Source organism: Mesoplodon densirostris, chromosome 1 (genome assembly GCF_025265405.1).
Source record: "Mesoplodon densirostris isolate mMesDen1 chromosome 1, mMesDen1 primary haplotype, whole genome shotgun sequence".
Classification (NCBI taxonomy): Eukaryota; Metazoa; Chordata; class Mammalia; order Artiodactyla; family Ziphiidae; genus Mesoplodon; species Mesoplodon densirostris.
Window position 1 is genome coordinate 154,147,972 of NC_082661.1, and position 25,054 is coordinate 154,173,025.

The 25,054-nt window shown below is 41.9% G+C and overlaps 1 protein-coding gene across 16 annotated transcripts in view; it reads left to right on the plus strand.

The window, feature by feature from the left end:
• APBB2 (amyloid beta precursor protein binding family B member 2) overlaps nucleotides 1-25,054 on the plus strand; it is a 392,355-nt gene that overhangs the window by 69,866 nt on the left and 297,435 nt on the right. For 11 of the 16 annotated variants that reach the window (XM_060110741.1, XM_060110749.1, XM_060110667.1 and 8 more), the window contains one exon: nucleotides 3,163-3,319. The exons of the other annotated variants lie outside the window; for them this stretch is intronic. The gene's annotated coding sequence lies outside the window, so the exon portion shown is untranslated. The remainder of the gene's footprint in view (nucleotides 1-3,162; nucleotides 3,320-25,054) is intronic. 16 annotated transcript variants of the gene reach the window in all.

Consider the following 25,054-nt stretch of genomic DNA (forward strand, 5'->3'; position numbering starts at 1 on the left):
GCGGAAAAAATTCGTGTTTTCTTTTTCGAGGGTGCCTGACTCCTGAGATGAGGTGGGACGGAGCCATTGTATTGGTCCCAGCACTCACAAAGGGAGCTCACATCATCCCTGGATGTGGCTTTTTTTTTATTAGTGGCTTCACAGTTCCTGCCTTTGTGGCCCTGCTGCACAGTAGGCAAGGGGTGACAGAGGGAACTCAGCGAAGGCTTTTCAGGGAGTGTTTCTGAGTTTGTCACTGCCATATGTCCTCTCGTCTCCCTTGCTCGTCAGGCTGTTCACATTTTGTGGGACTCGTAGGTTTCTGACTGGTGTGGCATGGATGCTGTAGGTAAACGCTGAGAAAGAAGTGGAGGTAAGCAGTGTTCCTGTACATCACTTAGAGAAAGAGAGAAAAGTCCTGCTCATCCCCAAGCTTGTAGCAGGCATAGGATAAGAAGCATTAGGATTATTTTATTTTAGTTTTTAGTGACTCTCTTCTTTTCTTTTCTTTTTCCTCCCTCCCTCCCTCCCTCCCTTTTTTTTTAACAATGTTTCATTAAAGTATAACTGACCTATAAAACTGTTAGTTCCAGGTATACAACATAGTGATTCACTGTTTCTGTACTTTACAAAATGATCCCCACTCTGTTTCTTAATTTTTGAAATCAGTAATATCTCTCCCCTAAAACTTGAGTTGTTTTAGAAGGAAGAGGCTCAGACTTGATGCCTGGTCATCTAGTAGATCATTTACTTCCAACACTGGGCCGAGCATGCGTCCCTCCTCTCTCTTACAGGTGGCTCACAGGTGCCAGCGTCATTTTCTCTTGTTGAAAACCTCTTGTCCTGCTTTGAGCAGTGGGACTGTGCTGTCATCAGTAGGGCAAGTACTAGGACCAAAAAGCTTTCAGCGTGACAGGCGGTTTCTGTTCAAGACACCTGCTGCCCAAGCACACTGCAACCATTGTTTCTCCGACGGAATGGGTTCTGGGCAGAGCCTCGTCTATTTTAGGCAGCCTTTGAGTCTCTGGTTTTTTTCCTGCATGCATTTCATTTTTGATGGAATAAATTTCTGTCTCGTTCTACTGGTTTTGCTGATGATGAATTTAACATGTGCTGGTGGTTCATACGAACTTGTATTTGGAGGAGTGCATGCTGAGATGTTGTAGTGGCGGAAAGAGCACTTGGTCACAGTGGAGCCAGGCGATCTGGACTCTCATCCCTGCCCCACCAGCTGTGTGGCCTTGGGAGAGACATTTGACCTCTCTGGGTGACAGTGTCCTCATTTGTAAACTGAGGAGGTTGGCTTCTTAGAATGATGGACTGCCAAGTACCCTAATGTTAAGATGCTACCATTGTGTTTTGTGTTTTCTGAGATGCTAGGAGTATCAGAAATGGGAGTGTGGCAGTGTTCACTAAGGGCTCTGCCCCGGTGAAATCATAAGTAACACCAGGAGGCACTCTTTTTAATTAAGTGACAATTGTATGGCATGGCTAGTGATAGAGAAGTTTGGATGCATTAGTTAAGGGAGAGGAATAACTCTGGGTCTTCTTGTTTCTTTGTGACAAGTTTGCAAAATAACAAGATTCCTTGTTTCTGGAAAAGTAGTCATTCAGCCCTGGGAGTGTTATTGGACACTCGGGTTTTGAACTTCTAAATGAAGAATTACAGAGTTCAGATAAATGAAGACTTTAAAATTTTAGCTCTTATTGTTCAGGTAAGAGGAAACCCACAGATCAGGCTAATATAGTATATCGATATCCCATTTCTGATTTGCATTCCCATACTGTTTAATAAGAACAACCTTATTTAAAAATATTCTAATTCTACAAACAATATGTATTAATTATAGAAAACTTGGAAAATACTGAGATGTAAACACAAATATTTCTAATTCCATGACCAAGAAATAGCTATTATTGTTCATAATTTGGAGTCTTTAGATTGTATACACTCAGTTTGTAGAACAAAACTGGGATTATACCACAGGTACATAACTTGATATCTTGCTTTTTTCCTGCCGTGTTCCTTTCAAAATGATTTTTGTGACAGAGGTTCAAATGAAGGTAGAGATTAATGTAATATTGTGCTTGGCACACTTGTGACGGGGTCTGCTCTGACTTAACAGAAATAGAATTGTGGACCTAGTATCTGAAAATAACGTATGTCTCATTCCCTCTTGAACAGGCTTTCAATATTTGGCATATATTGATGTTGTCATAACTGTTGCTATAATTAACAAAGACTTCTTAAGCTATTCTTAATTGTTCACTAATTGCTTTTATAGGATAACCTCATTTGAGTTTTCTGTTTCTAAATTGCTAGCTGCAATATCAGTGAGCCTAAGTTATTTTAACAGTTTTTCTGAATGCCTTGATTCTTCAAGCTGAAGCATAGTAGCTAGTGTGGGTCAGGCCACAGGTTTGGCATGAAGTAGGATAGTTAAGTGATTCCTTTTGCCTGAATATATTATACATTTGATAATATTTATGATTCACTTGAATATTGGTTTTCATATATCATTTTCCTCTATTAGGAAATGAAAGATGATTAGTTTCCCCTTTGGATTATTTAGCCTATAAAATTTTCTGTTACACCATTCACTTTGCCTTGAAAATACATTCTAAATCCTGAACCACGTTGGAATTTTTTATGACCTTTCCCTTATGTGTCTTTTGGTAGTGCCCTTTGAAGTCCTGAAATGTTTTTGTATTTGATTGAGATTAAATCTGGGTTTCATTTTACTTTTTTAAACATATTGAGCAAGTTAATTTTCTGTTCGGGTTCCTAAGGGGAATGATTCCAGCCCTCTGTGTCCCAAGAATCCAGACTGAGCCTTGCCAGAACATTCCTGTGGTTTTCCACAGGGCAGATGAGTGTGTTCATGAAATTTTAGTCGTAGCTCGTGTTTTCTGTGGTTAATTAAAACATGTGGCTTTAAAATTTTCCGCAAACAGAGCATAAGTGTTTGGCCAGACCCTTTCAGTAATGATTAAATACTTCAGTCCTCCCCTCAGAATAGCCCTAACTTGTCTTTAGGACACCTTATAAACTGTTGTCTCTGTTCATTAATGATTTTAAATGTTTGGAAGTTGCTGGGGATTAGCCTGCCAAACATACACTCCTGAGAGAGAGAGTTTGTGACTGTGAATCCCTCTAATGGCTTCCGGCCTTCGCCCCTCCAGGTCGGAGCTGCCGTGGGGTGAGCAGCTGCTGTCCGTAGCCAAGCATGCTGTGGTCGGCTCTGCCCAGCTGTGGAACAGAAACATTTGCTGGATGGAAAATCCATAAAAGAAAGCTCCTGTGAAAGCCTGAGACAGACGATAACTTAAGCAAAATCAGGTTGGTATAAGATAAGAGAGGCTGGGTAAAGTGGACTGGGTCAGATGGGGAAGGTGGTGTTCATTCCATGGAGTGTTTTTGAGCCAGTCCCAAATAATCATTCGCAGTTATCTGAGAGATTCCTAGCATTGTACAGGTGGCAGGTATAGCCTGACAGACTTCTGTGTACAGTGTATTGTGGTCTTCCTTTCTTTCCCTTCCTTGTTCCTCTCCTCTGTCCCATCCTCTCTCTCAGAAAAGAGAGGAGGATCTTAAGCTCAAGCAAACGTGTAAGAAGCCACAGCCAGAGGTCACCCATAATCACTCCATGATCTTGGCTTTATTTTGGAGAGAAAGCCGTGTCCTCGAGAAAGCCTGGACTTGTACTTTCAGAGACTTGGCCCTCATTTGTGTTTCCACGCTAAGAAGGGTAGGTTGTGAAGACTTGCCAAATTTTTGAGGAGGAGGGGTTCTTCTGTGTGTGTGCTCCTTCGGTTTGCTTGGCAAGTTTTTACTTACTTTTATCTCCCCCTGTCAAACGAAAGCTAGCAACACATTCATTTTCAGCAGTGTGTGCACTTGGCATTAAGATACGTAGGATGGAGGAGAAGAAATGTCCTGAAAATAATTGGAATGTGACGAAATGCCACATAGCCTCCCTGTGGACCAGGAGAAGGAAACTGCATAAACAGCCTCACATGTGGCAGTAAGGTGGGAAAGAATTCATTCTGAGAAAGAATGTCATACAGGGACAGGCACTGCAAACACTTTCTGTTGAATATTTGGTGGTTAACTCAGCATTACACGTAATAAGCAGTGGATAAATACTCAGCAAAAGGGAGGGAGTCGGCGGTCCTGAGAGCCTGTGAAGTAGTGAATGTCTCTTGGCTTTGCCCACCCAGCATCCCTTTCCTCCTCCTTTCAATAAATCACCCGGATTTCCCCTGGGCTGTCATTCCCCTTGCTTTGTTCTCAGCCCATATAGTTAGAGGAGGTGACTCCGCTGCCTCTTTCATGGGCATGTGACATCAGCTTGGCTAGTCAGGGTCACAAGGGTCCGTTGTGGAGGTATGGAGTCATGAAACTCTTGCAAAGAGGTTTTTCCTTTCTGTGGGTTTGTTAAGCCGGAGCTGCTAGTGACCCTCTTTTCTACCACGTAGGGAAAACCTTTCTGAGAATGAAGTCAACACAGAGGAAATCAGAGCAGGGAGATGGAAGAAAAGGAATGGGGATGAGGGGGACACATGCACACATACTCCCACCCTACACCCACAACTTATGGCCCTGGATTCAGCAGCCCCTAAAGCCAGCAACTCCAGTTTCACTCTCCAGGCAGGTTAGCTATTTAGTTTGAATTAGGTGTCCATCGCTTACATCTAAAAACATCCTTCCAGGTAGGAGGTCTTAGCATGAAATGACCGTGGCATAGTCCCTGTCCTCAGGGGCTTCGCAGTGATAAGCCAGATCAGTATTAGGTTAGCTGACCCACAGTATGAAAAATATATCACTAGAGGTAAGAACTAATTTCTGAGGGAGAGAAGAGATGGGGAATTATGAATTCTGCTGGCTTGGGGAGAGACCAGCACAGAGAGCTGTTATTTAACAAAGGAGAAATAGGAACATTTTTAGAACTGTATGTAATTCAATTACTTGCCTTTTGAGTCTGAAAGAAAGGGAGGCTTTCCAGAGCGTATAGTTAATTGCAGATAAGGAAGATAATTTCAGAGCTTCGCCAGCAGTAGAGTCTTGGTATTTACTGTACACACAATTGTTTCGGGAGCAGCCAAATGAGAGGTTATCAGAAAGTTGTCCAGAGTTTATTTGAACACCACAGGGGAACAGCTGCTCTTCTCACCAAAACGTCAATTGGCTTTCTGGTGTCAGCAGAATTCCGAGTGCGTCATGAACTTTAAAGATTTGTTTCTTCTTCTCCATGTTAGGCTTTATGATTATTATTTTATTTTTTATAATTGACCTTGTTTGACTTTTAAAAAATTAATAGTCTTTATTTTGGGGAAGCAGTTTTAGGTTACAGAAAAATGGAGCAGAAAGTAGAGTTTCCATACCCATAGCCCTGAGTTTTCTCATAATATTAATGTCTTGCATTAGTGTGATGTATTTGTTAGTTGATTAGCCAATATTGATTTATTATTATTAACTAAAGTCCGTAGTCTACATTAGAGTTCACTGTTTGTGTTGTACACTGTGGGCTTTGACAACCTGTCTTTTGAACCAGCCTTTGGATAGGGATCGTGTTGAATCTCCAGATCAATTTGAGAAATATTGCTGTCTTACCAATGTTAAGAATTCTGATCCATGAACATGGGGTGTGTTTCCATTGATTCAGGTCTTTTAAAATTTCTTTCAACTGTGTTTTCGTTTTTTTTTTTAAACATCTTTATTGGAGTATAATTGCTTTACAGTGGTGAGTTAGTTTCTGCTTCAAAACAATAGTTTCTGCTTTATAACAAAGTGAAAAAGTTATACATATACATATGTCCCCATATCTCCTCCCTCTTGCGTCTCCCTCCCACCCTCCCTATCCCACCCCTCTAGGTGGTCACAAAGCACCGAGCTGATCTCCCTGTGCTATGCGGCTGCTTCCCACTAGCTATCTATTTTACATTTGGTAGTGTATATATGTCCATGCCACTCTCTCACTTTGTCCCAGTTCTCAGGGAACACAGCTTACACCTCCTTGTTAAATTTATTGCAGTGTATTTTTTTTTCTTTTTGATGCCTGTATAAATGGAATCATTTTTAAAATTTCACTTTCAGAGTGTATATACATTGTTAGTGTATAGAAATACAATTGTTTTTTGTATATTGCTCTTGTTTTCTTCTACCTTGTTGAACTTGTTTATCACTACTAATAGTTTTTTAATTGTGTATATGACTACTTTAGGATTGTCTATACACCAGATTATGCAATCTGTGAATAGAGATAGTTTTATTTCTTGTCCAATATGGATGTTAGTATCATTTTACAGTGATTTGAAAACTTTACTGTGACATGAGAACTACAAAATAACATGTTATGGAGATTCTAATGAAATCATCCTATTCTGTAGCTTTATGAAAAGGACAAAGGATGGTATTTATGAAATTTATCCCCTCGTAATTGAGCTGGTAACTCAGTCAGTGAGCTTCTTAGCCATTCCTGTATCTTCTTTGGGGAAATATCTATTTGGATCCTTTGCATATTTTTATATTGGGTTATTTGTCTATAAGTCCCTTTTTGGATATACGATTTGCACATATTTCCTCCCAGTCTCTGGCTTGTCTTTTTGCTTTCTTAATGGTATCTTTTGAAGCTCAAACATTTAAAATTGTGATGAAGTTCAATTTATCCTTTTTTTCTTCCGAAGCTTATGATTTTGATGTTTCTAAATACTCTTTGCCTAACCAAAAGTTGCTAAGATTTTCTCATATGTTTCTTTCAAAACTTTCGTTGTTTTAGCCTTTACATTTGGGTCTATGATCCATTTTTTTTTTTTTTTTCTTTTTGCGGTACGCGGGCCTCTCACTGCTGTGACCTCTCCCGCCGCGGAGCACAGGCTCTGGACGCGCAGGCCCAGCGGCCATGGCCCACGGGCCCAGCCACTCCGCGGCATGTGGGATCCTCCCAGACCGGGGCACGAACCCGCGTCGCCTGCATCGGCAGGCAGACTCTCAACCACTGCGCCACCAGGGAAGCCCCTGTGATCCATTTTGAGTTAAGTTTTGTGTATGGTGTAAGGTTCAGGTATATGTTCAATTTCTTTTTTCTCTTCTCTTTTCTCTTCTCTTCTCCTCTTCTTTCTCTCTCTCTCTCTTTTTTCCATATGGATATCCAGTTGTTCCAGCACCATTTGCTGAAAAGCTTATCCTTTACCTATTGATTTATTTTGGCACCTTTGTAGAAATTTATTTATTTAAAAAAAATAATTAATTAGGGCCTCCCTGGTGGCGCAGTGGTTGAGAGTCCGCCTGCCGATGCAGGGGATACGGGTTCGTGCCCCGGTCTGGGAGGATCCCATATGCCGCGGAGCGGCTGGGCCCGTGAGCTGTGGCCGCTGGGCCTGCGCATCCGGAGCCTGCGCATCCGGAGCCTGTGCTCCGCAACGGGGGAGGCCACAACAGTGAGAGGCCCGCATACCACAAAAAGAAAAAAAAAAAAAAAAAAAAAATTAATTAATTAATTTAATTTGTGTTTGGCTGCGCACTGGCTTTCTCTAGTTGCGGCGAGTGGGGTCTACTCTTTTTTTTTTTTTTTTTTTTTTTTGCGGTACGCGGGCCTCTCACTGTTGTGGCCTCTCCCGTTGCGGAGCACAGGCTCCGGACGCGCAGGCTCAGCGGCCATGGCTCACAGGCCCAGCTGCTCCGCAGCATGTGGGATCTTCCTGGACCGGGGCATGAACCCGTGTCCCCTGCATCAGCAGGCGGACTCTCAACCACTGCGCCACCAGGGAAGCCCGGGTCTACTCTTCATGGCGATGCGCGGACTTCTGATTGCGGTGGCTTCTCTTGTTGCAGAGCGCGGGCTCTAGGTGCACGGGCTTCAGTAGTTGTGGCACCTGGGCTCAGCAGTTGTGGCTCACGGGCTCTATAGCGCAGGCTCAGTAGCTGTGGCGCATGGACTTAGTTGCTCCACGGCATGTGGGATCTTCCCGGACCAGGCCTCGAACCTGTGTTCCCTGCATTAGCAGGCAGATTCTTAACCACTGCCACCAGGGAATTCCCTGTAGAAATTTAACTGACCATAAATGTAAGAGGTTTTTTTTTTTTTTTTAATGACTCTCTTCCTTATGCCAGTACCACACTTCACTTAAGTTTTTGCAATGCAATTTTTCAATGAAAAGGTTTGTTCAAGAAATGGACCTAAGCTGCAGTACAGCTCCCTTTAAAAAAAAAAAAAACTGTTGTACCTTTGCTACTTTTCATCTCCGTTCCTGTTTGAGTCACTCTGTTAAAAGTATTAGTCTCTGGGGCTTCCCTGGTGGCACAGTGGTTGAGAGTCTGCCTGCCGATGCAGGGGACGCAGGTTCGTGCCCCGGTCCGGGAGGATCCCACATGCCGCGGAGCGGCGAGGCCTGTCAGCCATGGCCGCTGAGCCTGCGCGTCCAGAGCCTGTGCTCCGCAATGGGAGAGGCCGTGAGAGTGAGAGGCCCGCGTACTGCAAAAAAAAAAAAAAAAAAAAAAGTATTAGTCTCTGGTTATTTCTCTTTGGGATAACAGTGGAAATCTGAAGTCTTAGGAGAGAATGCAAATTCGTCCCGATGCATTTTCTAGATTATTTTATTTCCAAAAAATACTTTGTTTTTCATAAAAGTGGTAAGCTTTTTTATGCCCATTATCCATTTGTATAAAACAGACTAAATTAAATTTTTTTCATTACCTCTGTCTTAATCATTACCAATAATTATTGGCTGAAAGATTTATACATTTGGTATATTATTTCAGGAATTTCAAGTATTTTCATTAATGGTTATATGAATTGGGTCTTTTATACTGAAAAAGGTAAATTTCACAAAACAATTATTTTACCAGATGGAAACTCTATGAATTGAAATGTCTTGGGTTTTGGGATTATAGTATGGTTTTATAAAATTGGACATTTTTTGTAATATAATTAAAATGCTAGCTACATTTTTATATCTACCTGTGCTATTTTTGCCTTTGTGTTGGTATGGTTCTCAATAGACTGCTGTGGAGACATTAAAATAATTATATTAGAAACACGAAGACTGCAAATTTATATCTCTTCTTTAGTTATAACTGTAAAAATTGTGAATGCATAGAGGTTAAAAAGGAAAAAAGTCAGTGGTTTATTGTGATGTTTGAATTCCAGTTGCCCTTTTTTTTGTTTTCTAGTAAAGTTACAATTTTGTTTGGGGAATGACTTTTATTTTTAATGTGAAAAAAATATAAATTTAGTCTTGCTGAAATTCAGAGACATTTCTCTTCTCTGGCATATAGCTAAAAGCTGACTTCTGCTATTGGACTTTAATCAGATATTAAAATCACATGATTAGATTTAGAACATGTTTTCTGCCGTTGCATTAGTGGGTCAAGCCATGCCTCCCTGTTTCCGGAGGGCTCAGTTCTCCAGGATGGCTTATCTGCTTCCTGCCCTTTCTTGTAATCTTCTCATTTCCACCTGGGTAGAGCTGACGTGTTTTGTTACCTGGCCCCTTTGCTTTCCTTGCAGTCCTCTGGCTGATAATGTCACTTCATAAAAATGCACCCATGGGCAACATGGAATTACTCTTTTTATTTTCATTTAAAAGAAAAAGCAGTAGGTAAGCTTTCATTTATTTCTCTAGGATGTGGGTATCATGAATTTTTTAATCCAGTCACTCCTTTCTGTCCTTTCTTTCTCTTTGGTGCCCTTTAAAAAATCTTTGTGACCTATTTGCAGAATGATGAATGACCTTATGAGGAGTGTAGTATAATGTTCTAGGATGATATGGTCCTATTGGTCTTGTTTTTCTTAGGGAGCTGAAACATACTAGGACTGGGTGAGGGTAACTTCTTAACTGCCCTTTATTCTGAATAGAGGCTTATGTTGACTGAAGTTAGGGGTTCGGAATGGCTGAGCAGTTGCAATTTGAGTTGTGGTACAGTTACATTTTGTGAAGGCTCCTGCCTATTTATAATCATTTGGTCACAGAATCAGATCAACTTGGTCACATTCAGTGAGCCTGATGCAAGAATAAAGAGCATGTCCGGAACTTGCTTTCGTTAGGAGAAACCACATTCTTGTGTAAACCTCTAATGAGGATGTTTATGATAAATATATGTACTGTATTAATAGAATTTGGAATATTACATCTTTTGACTTTTTGTTTGTCTTTATATTTTTTATGTTACATAATCTGTGAGGTATTAGATTTCCTTTAAAAGCCTTCAAAGGTACCATACTCCAGTGACATGTAGTCAATTTATTTTAGTGTAATTACTGATATAAGAACAAGCAGTAGTTTCTCAGTCCCATAGTGACCTGTAATGAATAAAACATTTAGTTTGATTATACTGTCCGAATAAGACCTATACTATTCATGACACGATAACTGTTCAGAACTTCTGAAGTTTCCAGACTGATTACTATATGCTGAGATAAGAATTCATCTTCATTTATAAACAAAAATAAGTCTATTGGATGTTTTTACATAGACAGTATCCAAGCCAGTCATTTATTTAGAAAATGAATATCAGCATCAGTCTAGCTTACATTAGGAAATTGCTCTGTGCAATTTGCTAGTGTGCCCTTTTTAAGAATGAAAAAATTAGTTTTTCCTGCATTATTCATGCTGCTGAGGCCCTTTGAAGACAGAATTTAGACTCTTAGTAACTCCTCCATGCTTGGTTTCATAAGGCTGGTTTTCTTGACGACTTTAGGTTGTAAATAGTTTGTGAATGCTGTGGCTCCTTTCTGGTGTCTGGTTAAAGCTTGACAGTGGCCGTGCCTGGGAAAGTAGGAGGGTAATTAGTGGCTTTACCAAAGATTTATCTCAGAAATAGAAAGTCTGGAGTTCCAACCAAGACTTTAGGTCCTCAATGATTATAAAATTGGATTAAAAATGACCACTGACCTTGAGGAGGCATTCATTTATGAGTGTTAAGAGATGCTGAGTTAATTTTACTTGGTTCAGTGCAATTCAGTTAAATTCCAAATGAACTTGTTAACGGTATTAACAAAGTCTACTTTGGTAGTTGCTGGAGGGGAAAAAATGAAGTATCCTGGAGGAGAAATATCCAGAATACAAGCCCTTCTGGGAGAGGTAACATTTTATTGAGCTTGTCCAGTGTGCTAAGGACTTAACACTTTCTCAACTTCTGATGGGTTGGGACAGGGGTGGGGAGAATCCTCACAACAATCCTATGAGAGAGACAGTATTACCTGTTTTGTAGATAAAGAAGCTCAGGAGCTGAGAGATCAAATGGTTTTATCCAAGTTTCACATCTTGGATAAATTTAATTTAAATTTGAATCTAAACTGTTTCTAGATTTAAATTTGAATCTAAATTTGAATCTAATTTAAATTTGAATCTAAACTTTTCTTTTTCTCAAACCTCATGATATACCTGTGTAAATAAAAGCACAGCCTCTCAAGTGGGTGGCCTGTAGAAAACTCTGTGTGTATCTCTTTATATATCTTTCATCATTATTATAACTAATGAGATAATAAAGGCCCAAAAAGTACTGTATGAATAGGATGCTTTGGAATTTCCAAGTAGAGAGAGGTTAATTTGGATGTAGATTAATCTGGAGAAGTGGCATTTTGTTCTTTTTGATAAATGAACAGGAGGTAGGAGGTTGTAAGTGGATGGGGGTTTTCAAGGCTTTTTACCTGAGGAAAATACCTAATCAGACCCTCAGAGGCAGAAATAAAAATGCATGGCATGTTTGGGAGTCTGTCCACGATCTTACAGCCAAGGTTTGTGGCCCAGCCATGCACTCTTGTCAGCTTGCTGTGAGTTACCTGGAGGTATCTGGTTACTGAGGGAATCAGACCCTCCCAAGCAGCTACTTAGAGAAGGAAGGAAGAAGGTCAGCCTTGGACTTCCCTGACTGTCCCCCACCCTGATTCTGCACTTGTTGTTTGGGGGGCTTCGAGCTTCTTTGCACTGCCTGCCTTGGGGGCTCCCATGGTATTTGACAGTGGGGAGGGACCAAGGCGTTCAACTCTATGACGGTTTCAGTGTTTTCCCCTGGTAGTATTGGTAGTTGAGCACTGCTGTGGCATTAATGAATATGTCCCCTCCTCAAATTCACATGGTGAAATCCTAACCCCCCAAAGATGATGGTATGAGGAGGTGGTGACTTTGGGAGGTGCTTAAGTCATGACGGTGGAGCCCTCGTGAATGGGATTACTGCCTTATAAAAGAGGCTCCAGAGGGATCCTAGCTCCTTCTGCCATGTGAGGAAACAGCGAGAGCGCCAGCTATGAATCAGGAGAAGGGCCCTCACCAGAAGGTGACTGTGCTAGCACTGCGATCTTGGATGTCCAGCCTCCAGAACTGTGAGAAATAAATTTCGCTTGTTTATAAACCACCCGGTCTCTGATATTTTATCATAGCATCCTGAATGGACTAGGATAAATACCTAGCAGATGATAATCTCCCCTTTCCCCCACCCTGTTCCTGCAGTTTTGTCTTAGACAAGAGAATATAGAAAAAAGTAAAAGGTCAGCTACGCAGAGCCCTTTATGAAGCTGTGATTGCCAGCCTCCAGCTTTGATATGTGATGCTTCTGGTTTGGTTCGTAGAGTCTGTGTTGTCTAGAAGAGCTTGACTTGTTCTGTGATGGGGTGGTTGTCTGGCAGTTTTGTGATGCAGTTTGAGACAAAGCAGGTCTGTTTTGGTACTTATATTACATGCAGAAAAGGGACTGCTGTTTGAGATTGGATTATAAAGTAGATGCCACTGGAGAGCAATTTCTCAATACAGTTTAAAATTTAAAATCACCAGCAATTTCATAAATAGGTTCACTTACAACTATGCCAAGATATTTATACAAGGTATATTATATTATAGCATATTTGTAAAGAATGAAAGCTCTGTATGTGTGCTGATTTGGAATTACATTATTTTTATATATACATACACATATACAACTTATATATATATGTATGTGCTTGTGTCTATATAAAATGAAAAAATGTTTTGCAGAATCATGTGACTACCATTCCCTTTTGTATAAATGTTTTAAAGAAGATATTGTATATATGCTGGTACATACCTTTCTTCCCCCTAGGGAGATATTACACTGAAACCCTTTTTCTTTTCCATATTATTTGAGTTTTCTAGCCATGTTCATTTATTCATTTTCTTTCCTTTTAAACAAGAATCAAGAGCTAGCTGGGCAGTATATGATCATGACCATAACCATTCGGGTTTTTTTTTAAATTAATTAATTAATTAATTTATGGCTGTGTTGGGTCTTCGTTGCTGCGCTCGGGCTTTCTCTAGTTGCAGCAAGTGGGGGCTACTCTTCGTTGCGGTACGCAGTCTTCTCATTGCGGTGGCTTCTCTTGTTGCGGAGCACAGGCTCTAGGCGCGCAGGCTTCAGTAGTTGTGGCACGTGGGCTCAGTTTTTGTGACTCGCAGGCTCTAGAACGCAGGCTCAGTAGTTGTGGCGCACAGACTTAGTTGCTCCGCGTCATGTGGGATATTCCCAGACTAGGGCTCGAACCCATGTCCCCTGCATTGGCAGGTGGATTCTTATCCACTGCACCACCAGGGAAGTCCCATTCATTGTGTTTTAATGCAGTTTATAAAACCTTACTAAATGTTTGTAAAAACACTGTAAATTTTTTTCTCATGTTCATTTGTCAGTCTTTCTTGCCTCTTTGCATGCAGAGGAAGAAGGTAACTTTTATGGGAAGAGTGGTAAAGTATGCGCTAAGCCAGCGAACGTTCTCTTGAAAGCTTAGTTAAAACACTGAGTTGAGAAAGGAGAAAGATAGATATTTACCAAATGTGATTTGAAGGACAAAGAATCCCTTCGTGCTGAAGTATGTCTGAAAGTGTACCCTTATGCTCAGTTTTTTTTCCTTTAAATATGAGCTTTGGACTGAATTGTATTTGCTTTTCAGACCACAGGGCTGGAGGTGGCAGTGGAAGTCTTCAAAATCTGATTGCTCATCAGGAAAGCTGTTTGCTGAGAAAGGCCTGCCTGTTTGGAGTAGAAGTTATGACTGATACACAGATAAAGTCAGGGTTCCTTTTAAATATCTTCTGACTTCTGTGTCCAGATTTTGCTTTTCTCTTAATTAAAACCCCAGGCATGAGTCATAGGTCAAAGAAGATGACTCCCCTAAACTCTTCCAGTAACAGTAACTGCTTAACTCTTCCACTCTTGGTAGGCTTCTCTGGAAACCATTGTATCTGTTTCTTTATGGTGTGATTTACCTCCTTTGGTCTTAGTTTGGATGCTGAAATTTAATCATAGGAAGAAGACAATTTTACTTTAGAATGTAGGCAGTTGTCTGGAGAATAAACCCGTTGTAATATCCCTTATGTATGCATAGTTTGATCTCTAATCCATGAGGTTTTGTTTTTTAATCAACAAGGCCATGGAATTTTTCTAGTTTCAAAAGAATTTTAGTGACTTTTTTTTCCCTAAAATGGTTTGATATATAGCTCATCAGTAACATTTATTTTTGCTTTATCTTCCTTTCTTTCTGCATAGCTTTTGTACCGATATCTGACCCTCTTATACTTAGTCATGGCAAGAATTACACCCCCCATATTTCAAGGTGTTTGAACCATAGTGTAGGAATTGTAATCTATTAGGAATGTTAATACAAAATACATATATGTGCGTATATTTGTGTATGTATGTAATTATTTATGTTTATATATAGAAATGTCTGAAACAAGTCTGTCACAGTATATCATGAGTGAGGAAAACTGATATTACCTTCAATAAATACTCAGTTCCCAAAAGAACTTGATAATTAAAAAATTCAAGGTAACCAGTGTCTAGTATGGGGATCACAAACTCATATGCCTACCAGGACCTAACAGAAAAGTAAACAAGTGAACTGGGGCATAGAGGGGGAAAAAGGGCACAATTAGGGACTTCCCTGGTGGTCCAGTGGTTAAGACTCCACGCTTCCATTGCAGGGGACACAAGTTCAATCCCTGGTCAGGGAACTAAGATCCTGTATGCCGTGCGGTGCGGCTGAAAAGAAAAAAAAGGTGTGTGTGGGGGCACGATGACCACTCAGCTGTTGAGGAATGAGGGCCAGTGTTGCCTGGTCTTCTAGTATTTCAAGAGAAGACATAAATTTGGATTTGTATGTGACTGCTCCCAGTCTTCAAGTGTTGACAGTACATTTAAAATAATTCAGGGTTTCCCTGGTGGCACAGTGGTTAAGAATCTGTCTGCTGGGCTTCCCTGGTGGCCCAGTGGTTGAGAGTCTGCCTGCCGATGCAGGGGACACGGGTTCGTGCCCCGGTCCGGGAAGATCCCACATGCCGCGGAGCGGCTAGGCCTGTGAGCCATGCCACTGAGCCTGCGCGTCCGGAGCCTGTGCTCCGCAACAGGAGAGGTCACAACAGTGAGAGGCCCGCGTACTGCAAAAAAAAAAAAAAGAAAAAAGAATCTGTCTGCCAACACAGGGGACATGGGTTCCAGCCCTGGTCCGGGAAGATCCCACATGCCACGGAGCAGCTAAGCCCATGCACCACAACTACTGAGCCTGCGCTCTAGCGCCCGCGAGCCACAGCTGCTGCGCCTGCACTCTAGAGCCCGCAAGCCACAACTACTGAACCTGCGCTCTAGAGCCCGCAAGCCACAACTACTGAGCCTGCATGTCACAACTACTGAAGCCCGTGCACCTAGAGCCCGTGCTTCTCAAAAAGAGAAGCCACTGCAATGAGAAGCCCGTGCACTGCAACGAAGAGTAGTCCCCGCTCACCGCAAACTAGAGAAAGCCCGTGCCCAGCAACGAAGACCCAACACAGCCATAAATAAATAAATAAAAATAAAATAATTCAAACATTGTACTCTTGGATTTTTCCCTATGATGTTCTTTGTCAGCAAGTGTTATGATTGCTGCCCATAGAGTAGGTGTTACGGTGCCTGAAAACTGTACGGCATGGCTCTTGCTTTCTAGGGGCACACAGTCTAGATGGGCCAGTGTGATGTGGGATGTTGAGTATGGGCAGTAAAGGCCACAGGAACCCTGAGGAGGTAGAAACAGGCATGAGCCAGACCATCCTGGGAAGATGTCCTAGAGGAGGTGGAACCTGCAGTGAACTTTAAAGGGGCAGCAAGGGCCTTAAGATCCAGGGCACTGGAGAGGAGCAGGGCGGGTGGTGGAGAGCAGAGGTGGGGTGATGGGAAGGTGTTTGAGGTGTTGGGACAGGGCTGGGCGCGTGAGGAGAAGGTGGTGGGCTTCGGAGCAGGTCTGTGCCCCGAAGGGAGCTCCGCTGTGAGCAGGTGATGCTGTGATGGGGGGCAGCATTCCGAGCACCAATCCTGCTGCGCCTTGTAGGATGAAGAGAGAGAGGGGAGAATTGAAGATGGGAAGAACAAATCCTAGACTTTCACAGCCATCTAGGAATAAGGAGCAGGGTCTTGGCTGGGGCTTCGTTATTATCAGTGAAAAGGAAGAAATGTAGATATGTTTCCAAGGTCCAGTCCATCAGAAAACTTCATTGACTCGGCCTTCAGAGCATACCCGTGTTGCCACCTTGACCCAAGCCGCCATTCTGTCTTGCCTGAATGATTCCAAGGACCTGCTAGCTGCTTTCCTTGATTCTATCCTTGCCTCTCTTTAGTCTGTTCCCAGTAGAGTGATCCTGTTCAAACTCGTCACTCTATGACACGCCCCTGCTTAGAACTTGAAATGACTTCTCTGTCTTCATGGTAAAAGATGAAGTCCTTCCAGTTACCTGACAGGCACCATACTAAGCCCCCTCCTTTCCTCTCTGACCTCACTGCCTCATATTCTCCCCCTGGCGAAGTCCACTCCAGCCACACTGGCCTTTGAACACACTGGGCACTTTTCTGCCTCAGGGCCTTTATGTTTGCTATTTCTTCTTCCTGTATCCTCTTCCCCAGATATCCACCTGGTGAACTTCCTCTCTTATTTACATCTTTGCTCAGGTGTTACCTTCCCAGTGAAACCCACCTACCTACCCTGATGGTATTGAAAATTGCGAACCTTCCTGCCCCTTTCCCCAAATCCCTCTTCTCCTTCTTTGTTATTTTTTCCTATAGAACTTATCCCTTTATAACACATTGCATACTTATGTTTTAAGTTATTATCTTTCTACCCTCACTCTAAAATAAATTTGTACAATAGGAATTTGTGTAAACAGAAGTTCTAAAAGGCAGGGGTTTGGGGGGGTTTGTGTTCACGGGTATATCCCCGTCATCTAGCATAATACCTGGTGGCGAGTGGGTGCTTGATAAATACTTGTTGCATGAATGAATAAGTGGCTTTCAAGAGGCACGTAATATATACTGCATGTCTGTCACTGAGAATTAAAAAACAAAAAAGAAAAAAAAGATATAAGACCTGCCCTCAGAGCGCATGGTCTAGTGGGGAGGTGGCCAGGAATACAGAGTATATTGACTTAATATAGTGCGTCCAGAGTTCTATGCAAACACAAGTCATGGTGCAGATACAAAGGTGAGTAGATCACTGTTACTGCTTTATAGGTTTCATCTTCTAGAGAGGATGTGTGAGTTGAGATGAAAAATGACCAGGACTGTGGCGATGGGAGTGGAGAGGTTGGAAGAGACTGGGGAGGTACCCCAGTAGTGGGATTAACAGGATGTGGTGAAGGACAGGGAGTACAGGGCTGATGGGCTGATGGCTGGGGCTTGTAGGTGGTAATGTTATCTGTACTAGGAAAGGCAGGTGGAGGAGGCAGGGTGGGAAATAGCCACTAGAGACCCAGGAGGGATGTGATAGAGAATGAAAAATATAACATATAGCTCCTAAGTTTTGTCTTTGGGAAATGAGGAGGCTGGAAATACCCATGCCCCAGTCAGGGAATTGGGGAAGGTAAATGAGTTTGTAGGACAGTAGGGGAAATGATGTGTGTATCTTACCAGACTGTCAGTTCCAGGAGGGCAGGGATTTTGTTTGTTTAGTGATGTATCTCTCGCACCCAGAATGCTGCCTGCCACATAGTACAATCTCAGTAAATGTTTATTGAATTGATGAATAACATAGTCGAATTTGGAGGACGTAAGTGTTTATAAGGTCATAAATTGTTAAGGCTTAAATTGAGATTAAACACATTTAAATGATACTGGTTTTGGTATTTCTTTTAAAAAGAGCTTTGGTAATCATTTAGATGTAGGGCTTTAAAACGTTACATTTTGCTGATGATATTCCCGGTCACACACCTGGTGTGAATAGAAGTCTTGATTTCAGTGTGGGTGTGTGTGTTTTATGGAAGTACTGTTGTTTTACAGTATTACATTAGTTTCAGGTATACAACACTTAGTGTTATTTTTTAAACCCATTTCGATATCAGGAGCAGACAGTACAGATTAACACAGCAGTACGTAATCCTGCATGCAAAGACATGAGTGTCTGCATGAAAAGGTACACGCGAAATAAGTGAGAATGTGTTTTTTTACACTTGCCTTCCATGATGATGAATGTCAACTGAATGTCCTGATTTTTCCTTGTGTTGGATCTTCGTTGCAGTGCAAATTGCTTATAAAAAAATGTGGCCTGGCAGCAGCTGGTGCTTAGAGTGTACACCCACCCCCAAAGACTTTTCTTTATGATTGGATTTGGTATGTAACAAAGTATTTTATAAAGGCAGTGAAAATTATATGTTGGTTTTTTTTGTTGTTATCTAAATGAGATTAGGGTTGGGACATTGTTGGCTTGGGACATTTTTGTTGTTATCAAAATGAGATTAGGGTTGGGACATTGTTGAATGTAATATCCTTTCATTATAAAAGAAAGGTAGTTAATGTTCAAAATAGTGAGAATTGGGTTATCAGTTTATTGTCTAGCCTTTGACACCGGTAGGACTAAACAAAAACAGAGTCTTGCCATGGCAGTGGTTCCAGCAGGGCAAAGGGCTGAATTATGTCCCCTCAGGATTCCTATGTTGAAGTCCCGACCCTCAGTACTTTGGAATGTGATTGTATATTTGGAGATAGGGTCTTTAAAGAGGTGATTAAGTTAAAATGAGGTCGTGGAGGTGGGCTTTAAACCATTATGACTGGTGTTCTTATGAGACAAAGAAATTTGGACACAGACACGTATAGTGGGAAGACCACGCCAGGACATCTAACAGCAGAGGAGAGAGGCCTCAGAACAAAACAGCTTTGCCAACACCTTGATGTTGACACCTTCATCCTGGACTTAGAGACCTCTGTTGTGTAAGCCATACAGTCTGTGGTAGTTTGTTAGGGCAGTCCTAGCAAACTAATACAATCTGAAGCCAGGGTTGTTCAGGGAAACTTCCTCCTTGTGACTTTCTCCATCACCTGGTTTCAGCATCACAGTCCCCCTGGGTGTCTGGAAGAGGGTGACTCCCTGGTGCCCTGGGTATTCCCCAAAAGAATGTGTCAATCTGAATGCTCACACATTCAGATTACCAGGCAACTATGGTGGCGATTCTTTGGTATATTCATTCACTTCTGATCATTTTTGTTTGAAGCTGCCTGCCTTGTCAGCATTTCCATTTCCCTCAGAAACTCAATTAAGAGTGTGAGATGAAGCAGAGGCACTTATCTTACAGCTTTTCCATGACTTGATGTCTCAACTTTCACTGATGTGTGTAGTCCAAGCTCTGCAGAACGGAGGAGATGCCTGCGGAGACAGGGCGGCTTTGTGGACGGCTGTCTTTGCTGGGAATTGGGCCATGTGTGTGAGACACCAGGGTTTCAAGCCAAGTCTGCTTTCTCAGGAGACCATCTCTGGCATCTTGAAATTTAAGTGAAGCTTAATTTAATCCCTGGTTTTCACAGTAAATCTGTAGGCTTAAATCTCACAGTAAATCTGTGTTACTTACAGTAGGAGTTGGAAAACCATTGACTTCCTTTAGCCTGTTTATTTGAATTTGATTTACTGGGAAAATCAAGAAACAGAGCACCAGAGGTGTTCCAAAAAACTTAAAATTTTTTCACTCCACATTCCAATAGATCTACTTTCACAGTGGGTTGGGCAAGTGGAGTCTATAATTAATTAGGTTAAAGTAAATTTTGGTCTTGTTCCATGCCTCCTATGCTTAGAGAACATGAGGGGTGAGAACTTTCCTCTTGAATTCTTTCTTGATTGGGTTCCTGGGACACTCAACATCAGGATATTGAGAGCATCCGAAGCCTATAGTGAAGTGTTCCTGTTCTCTACTGTGTGTCCAGTGTCAAATAGACATGTTTGATGTTTTGGGGGGCTTTTTTGGCTGCGCTTTGCGGTATGTGGGATCTTAGTTCCCTGACCAGGGATTGAATCCGTGCTCCCTGCATTGGAAGCATGAAGTCTTAACTGCTGGACCACCAGGGAAGTCCAAGTTTGATGTTAATACACCTGGTTTGGTCGACTTTTCTGAGTGATATCATGAAGAGTGCTTCTTCAAAGTCCTTATTTTCATATATTGCTATTATGTAAGAGAGATGAGCTATCATTATAATTGAGAGCAATTTAAACTCTTCTGCTTTAAGTTATGAAATAACTTGTTTTGGTTGTGCCATCTCCCAGCCTGGCCTTTTCAGCAAATTTTTGTGGCTCATGGGGACAGATGACCCTGAGTGCTAGCAGCACCTGCAATCAGAATAGTTCTCATTCCAGGGCCTACACAACAGGGTGTGTTTGAAAGTACTTGGAAGCAAAGTATAAGCAACACACTGTACACTTCATCATAAAACACTGTACTGGAATCTGCCTCGCCTCAAACCTGGGAAGCCATTCTCCCCTCTATCTTAAGATTTTGTTACAGTTCCCCTCTCTATAAAGGGAGAAAGAGTAAATGGAAATTTCTTTACTAGGATGGAAAATGAAAATACTTAGATGAGGAAAAAGGTGATAACAGAGCTTGTATTTGAAGATGACCAAAATCTGGGTGGAAAGACAGTCCTGGAAGAGTGAATTAGTAATGTGTATTCACCTAAATAAATTGTTTATCCAGCTTATTATTCTTTAACAAAAGCAATTATTCCATGATTAATTAATTGTAGACTATGTATCCAACAGATTGTATGGACCAGAATGTATTTCATCTATAAGAAAAGAAAAAAAAAAAAACACCCTTAGAAAGGATTTAAATCAGGGGTCAGAGACTTACAGCTAAGAGGCCAGATCTGGCCTATGGCCTGTTTTTATATGGCTCACAAGCCTAGAATGGTTTTCACATTTTTAAATGACTGAAAGAAATTAAAAGAAGAATAATATTTTGTGACACGTGAAAGTTATACATATTTCAGTGTTCATCAGTAAAGTTATATTGGAATACAGCTGTGCTTATTCACTGATGTATTGTGTTTGGCTGTTATCATGCAGCAGCAGAGTTCATTAGTTGTGACTGAGGTTCTGTGGCCTGCAAAGCGTAAGTTAGTTACTCTCTGGCACTTTACAGAAAATCTTTGCCACTCTGGTTTGAATAATTGTTTAAATTTGTTCATTTTTTAAAAAATTATTGTTTACTGTGTACTCTGCTGGTTTTGATGTGCAGTGTGGAAAATCCTCATGTAGGATGGCAGGTTAATCCATAAACTCATCTTTTAGTTTACAGAATCCCTTCTATAGCATCTCTAAAGATGGCTACTGAATATCTCTTTGGTCACTGGAAATTTAGCTGCAGTCATTAGCAGTCCTTTTTATTTTTATTTTTATTTTTCCCTAACCAAATCATTTATTCGACAAAGATTTAGTGAGTGCTGACTGTACACCACCCACGGTTCTGGGCAGTGGGGATGAGTGATGATCCTAACAGACAAGGTCCCTGCTCTCTGGAACCATGCGTTCTCGTGGGAGGAGATGGGCCATAGACAAATAAATATATAATGTATTGGGGTAATAAGCACAATGAAGAAAAATCAAGGGGTGAGAGAGAGCTAGAGCAAGAGAGGGCTGCTTAAGAGGTGGTGATGGGGGCTTCCCTGGTGGCGCAGTGGTTGAGGGTCCGCCTGCCAATGCAGGGGACGCGGGTTCGTGCCCCAGTCCGGGAGGATCCCACATGCCGCGGAGCGGCTGGGCCCGTGAGCCATGGGTGCTGAGCCTGCGCATCCGGAGCCTGTGCTCCTCAACGGGAGAGGCCACAACAGTGAGAGGCCCGCGTACCGCAAAAAAAAAGAGATGGTGGTGGGCAAAGGTCTCCTAGAGTAGTTGCAGTTGAGCAGGACTCAGTAATATGGAGACCCAGGAGGTGGCATTCTAGGTGCAAGAAACTGCAAGAGCAAAGGCCCTCAGGTGGGAGTGAACTTGGCATGTTTGAGAAACAGCAAAGATGCCCTTGAGGCTAGGGCAGAGGGAACAAAGGGAAGAGTATTGCAGAGTAAAGCCACAAAATATGGGGGTGGAGTGAGGGACAGGTTGCGAAGGGTACTGCAGGACAGAATGAGGACCTGAAATATTCATTTCTCAGAGATGACAGGGTTTTGAGCACAGCTGACTTGATCTGACTTACATTTTAAAAAGGATCACTTAAACAAGCGGGACTACATTAAACTAAAAAGCTTCTGGGGGCTTCCCTGGTGGCGCAGTGGTTGAGAGTCCGCCTGCCGATGCAGGGGACACGGGTTCATGCCCCGGTCCGGGAAGATCCCACATGCTGCAGAGTGGCTGGGCCTGTGAGCCATGGCCGCTGAGCCTGCGCGTCCGGAGCCTGTGCTCGGCAACGGGAGAGGCCACAACAGTGAGAGGCCCGCGTACCACACACACACACACACACACACACAAAAAGCTTCTGCACAGCCAAGGAAACGGTCAACAAAATGAAAAGGCAGCCTACTCAATGGGAGAAAATATTCACAAATCATATATTGGATAAGGGATTAATATCCAAAATATGTATAAAGAACTCATACAGTTCTACAGCAAGAAAACCAAATAATCCAATTAAAACATGAGCAGAGAAACTGAATAGACATTTTTCCAAAGAAGACATACAAATGGCCAACAGATACTGAAAAGGTGCTCCCCATCACTAATCATCAGGGGAATGCAAATCAAAACCACAGTGAGATAATCACCTCACATCTGTAAGAATGGCTTTTATCAAAAAGACAAGCACGGGCTTCCCTGGTGGCGCAGTGGTTAAGAATCCGCCTGTCAATGCAGGGGACACGGGTTCGAACCCTGGCCCGGGAAGATCCCACATGCCGCGGAGCAACTAAGCCCATGCGCCATAGCTACCGAGCCTGCACTCTAGAGCCCACGAGCCACAACTACTGAGCCCACGTGCCACATCTACTGAAGCCCGTGCACCTAGAGCCCCTGCTCCACAACAATAGAAGCCACCGCAGTGGGAAGCCCGTGCACTGCAACTAGAGAAGACACAACTAGAGAAAGCCGCGCGCAGCAACGAAGAACCAAAGCAGCCAAAAATAAATAAATAAAATAAATAAATTTATTAAAAAAAAAAAAGACAAGCACAACAGGTGTTAGTGAGGATGTGGAGAAAAGGAAACCCTTGTGCATTGTTGGTGGGACTGTAAATTGGTGCAGCCACTGTGGAAAACAGTATGGAGGTTCTTCAAAAAATTGAAAATAGTACTGCCATATGATCCAGCAATCCCACTTCTAGGTAAAAATCCCAAGGAGATGGAAACAGGATCTTGAAGAGATATTTACATTCCCATGTTCATTGCAGTATTATTCACAGTAGCCAAGATATGGAAGCAACTTAAATGTCTGTCAACAGATGAATGGATAAAGAAGATGAGATGTTTTATATATATATAAATGTATACATACACACATATACATACACACAATGAAATATTATTCAGTCTTGAGAAAGAAGGAAATCCTGCTATTTGTGACAACATGGATGGACCTTGAGGGCATTATGCTAAGTAAAATAAGTCAGACAAAGAAAGACAAATACTCTGGTATCACATAAGTATGGAATCAAAAAGAAAGCATTGGACTCATAGAAACAGTAGAAGAGAGGAGAGCCTTGTAAAAGGGTATAAACTTTCAGCTATAAGGTGAATAAGGTCTAAGGATTTAATGTAAAGCATGGTGACTGTAGTTGATAACACTATATTGTGTAATTGTAAGAGAATGGAACTTAAATGTTCTCACCAAAAAAAAAAAAAAAGATAAATACGTGAGGTGATGGATGTGTTAATTAGTTAGGTGAGAAGAAACCTTTTACAATGTCTATGTGTATCAAATCACCACAATGTATACTTTAGATATCTTACCATTTAGTATGTCAATTATACCTCAATAAGGCTGAAAAAATATCATTTAAGCTATAAGTATATTTCCTCTACTGTGTAGTTCATTGCAGATGATGGCATTTTGTGGATTAAACAACAATGACAAAAAAAAAACATGTCAGTACACTAGTCAAAACAGTTAGCTTTTTTTTTTTAACATCTTTATTAGAGTATAATTGCTTTACAATGGTGTGTCAGTTTCTGCTTTATAACAAAGTGAAAAACAGCTAGCTTTAAAAGGTGCCGAAAGGAATTCCCTGGAGGTCCAGTGGTTAGGACTCCGTGAGTCCACTGCAGGGGTCATGAGTTCAGTCCCTGGTTGGGGAACTAAGATCCCACATGCCGTGTGGCACAGCCAAATAAATAAGTAAGTAAGTAAGTAAGTAAGTAAGTAAGTAAGTAAGAAAAGGTCCTGAAATATTGTCGAGTGACTTTTGTTTGACATAATTGATGTAAGGCTGCCATAAAGGTGGGATCAAAACAGTAGTAATTAGGGCAGTATCTTGTTAGGTGAGTATTCAAAGGTTTTAGGTATATGATCAGCCCACGTTTCATCAGGAAAGAGGTGGCACATTCATACTGAGAACTTGGACAGGGTGTAGGGGAACTACCTGAGATCTGCATCGCCCTGGGGCTTGTGGCAGCAAAGCTCCTCCCACTTGGGGGCCTGAGGGGTGAGGGGGGAGACAGAGAGCTGTGTGTAGTGGGCCACTGGACAGGACTTGTGACCTGAGAGCCTGCAGGGAGGGAGCTGTTTTCCTCCTTCCTTCTGCTCTCCTGTGGTTGTCCTCCTGTGGACATTGGTCAAACCCAACCAGGAGCCAGAGGGTAAGGGAGCATGTTTTTTGTTTCTTTGTTTGTTTTTATTTTTATGGAAGTATAGTTGATTTACAATGT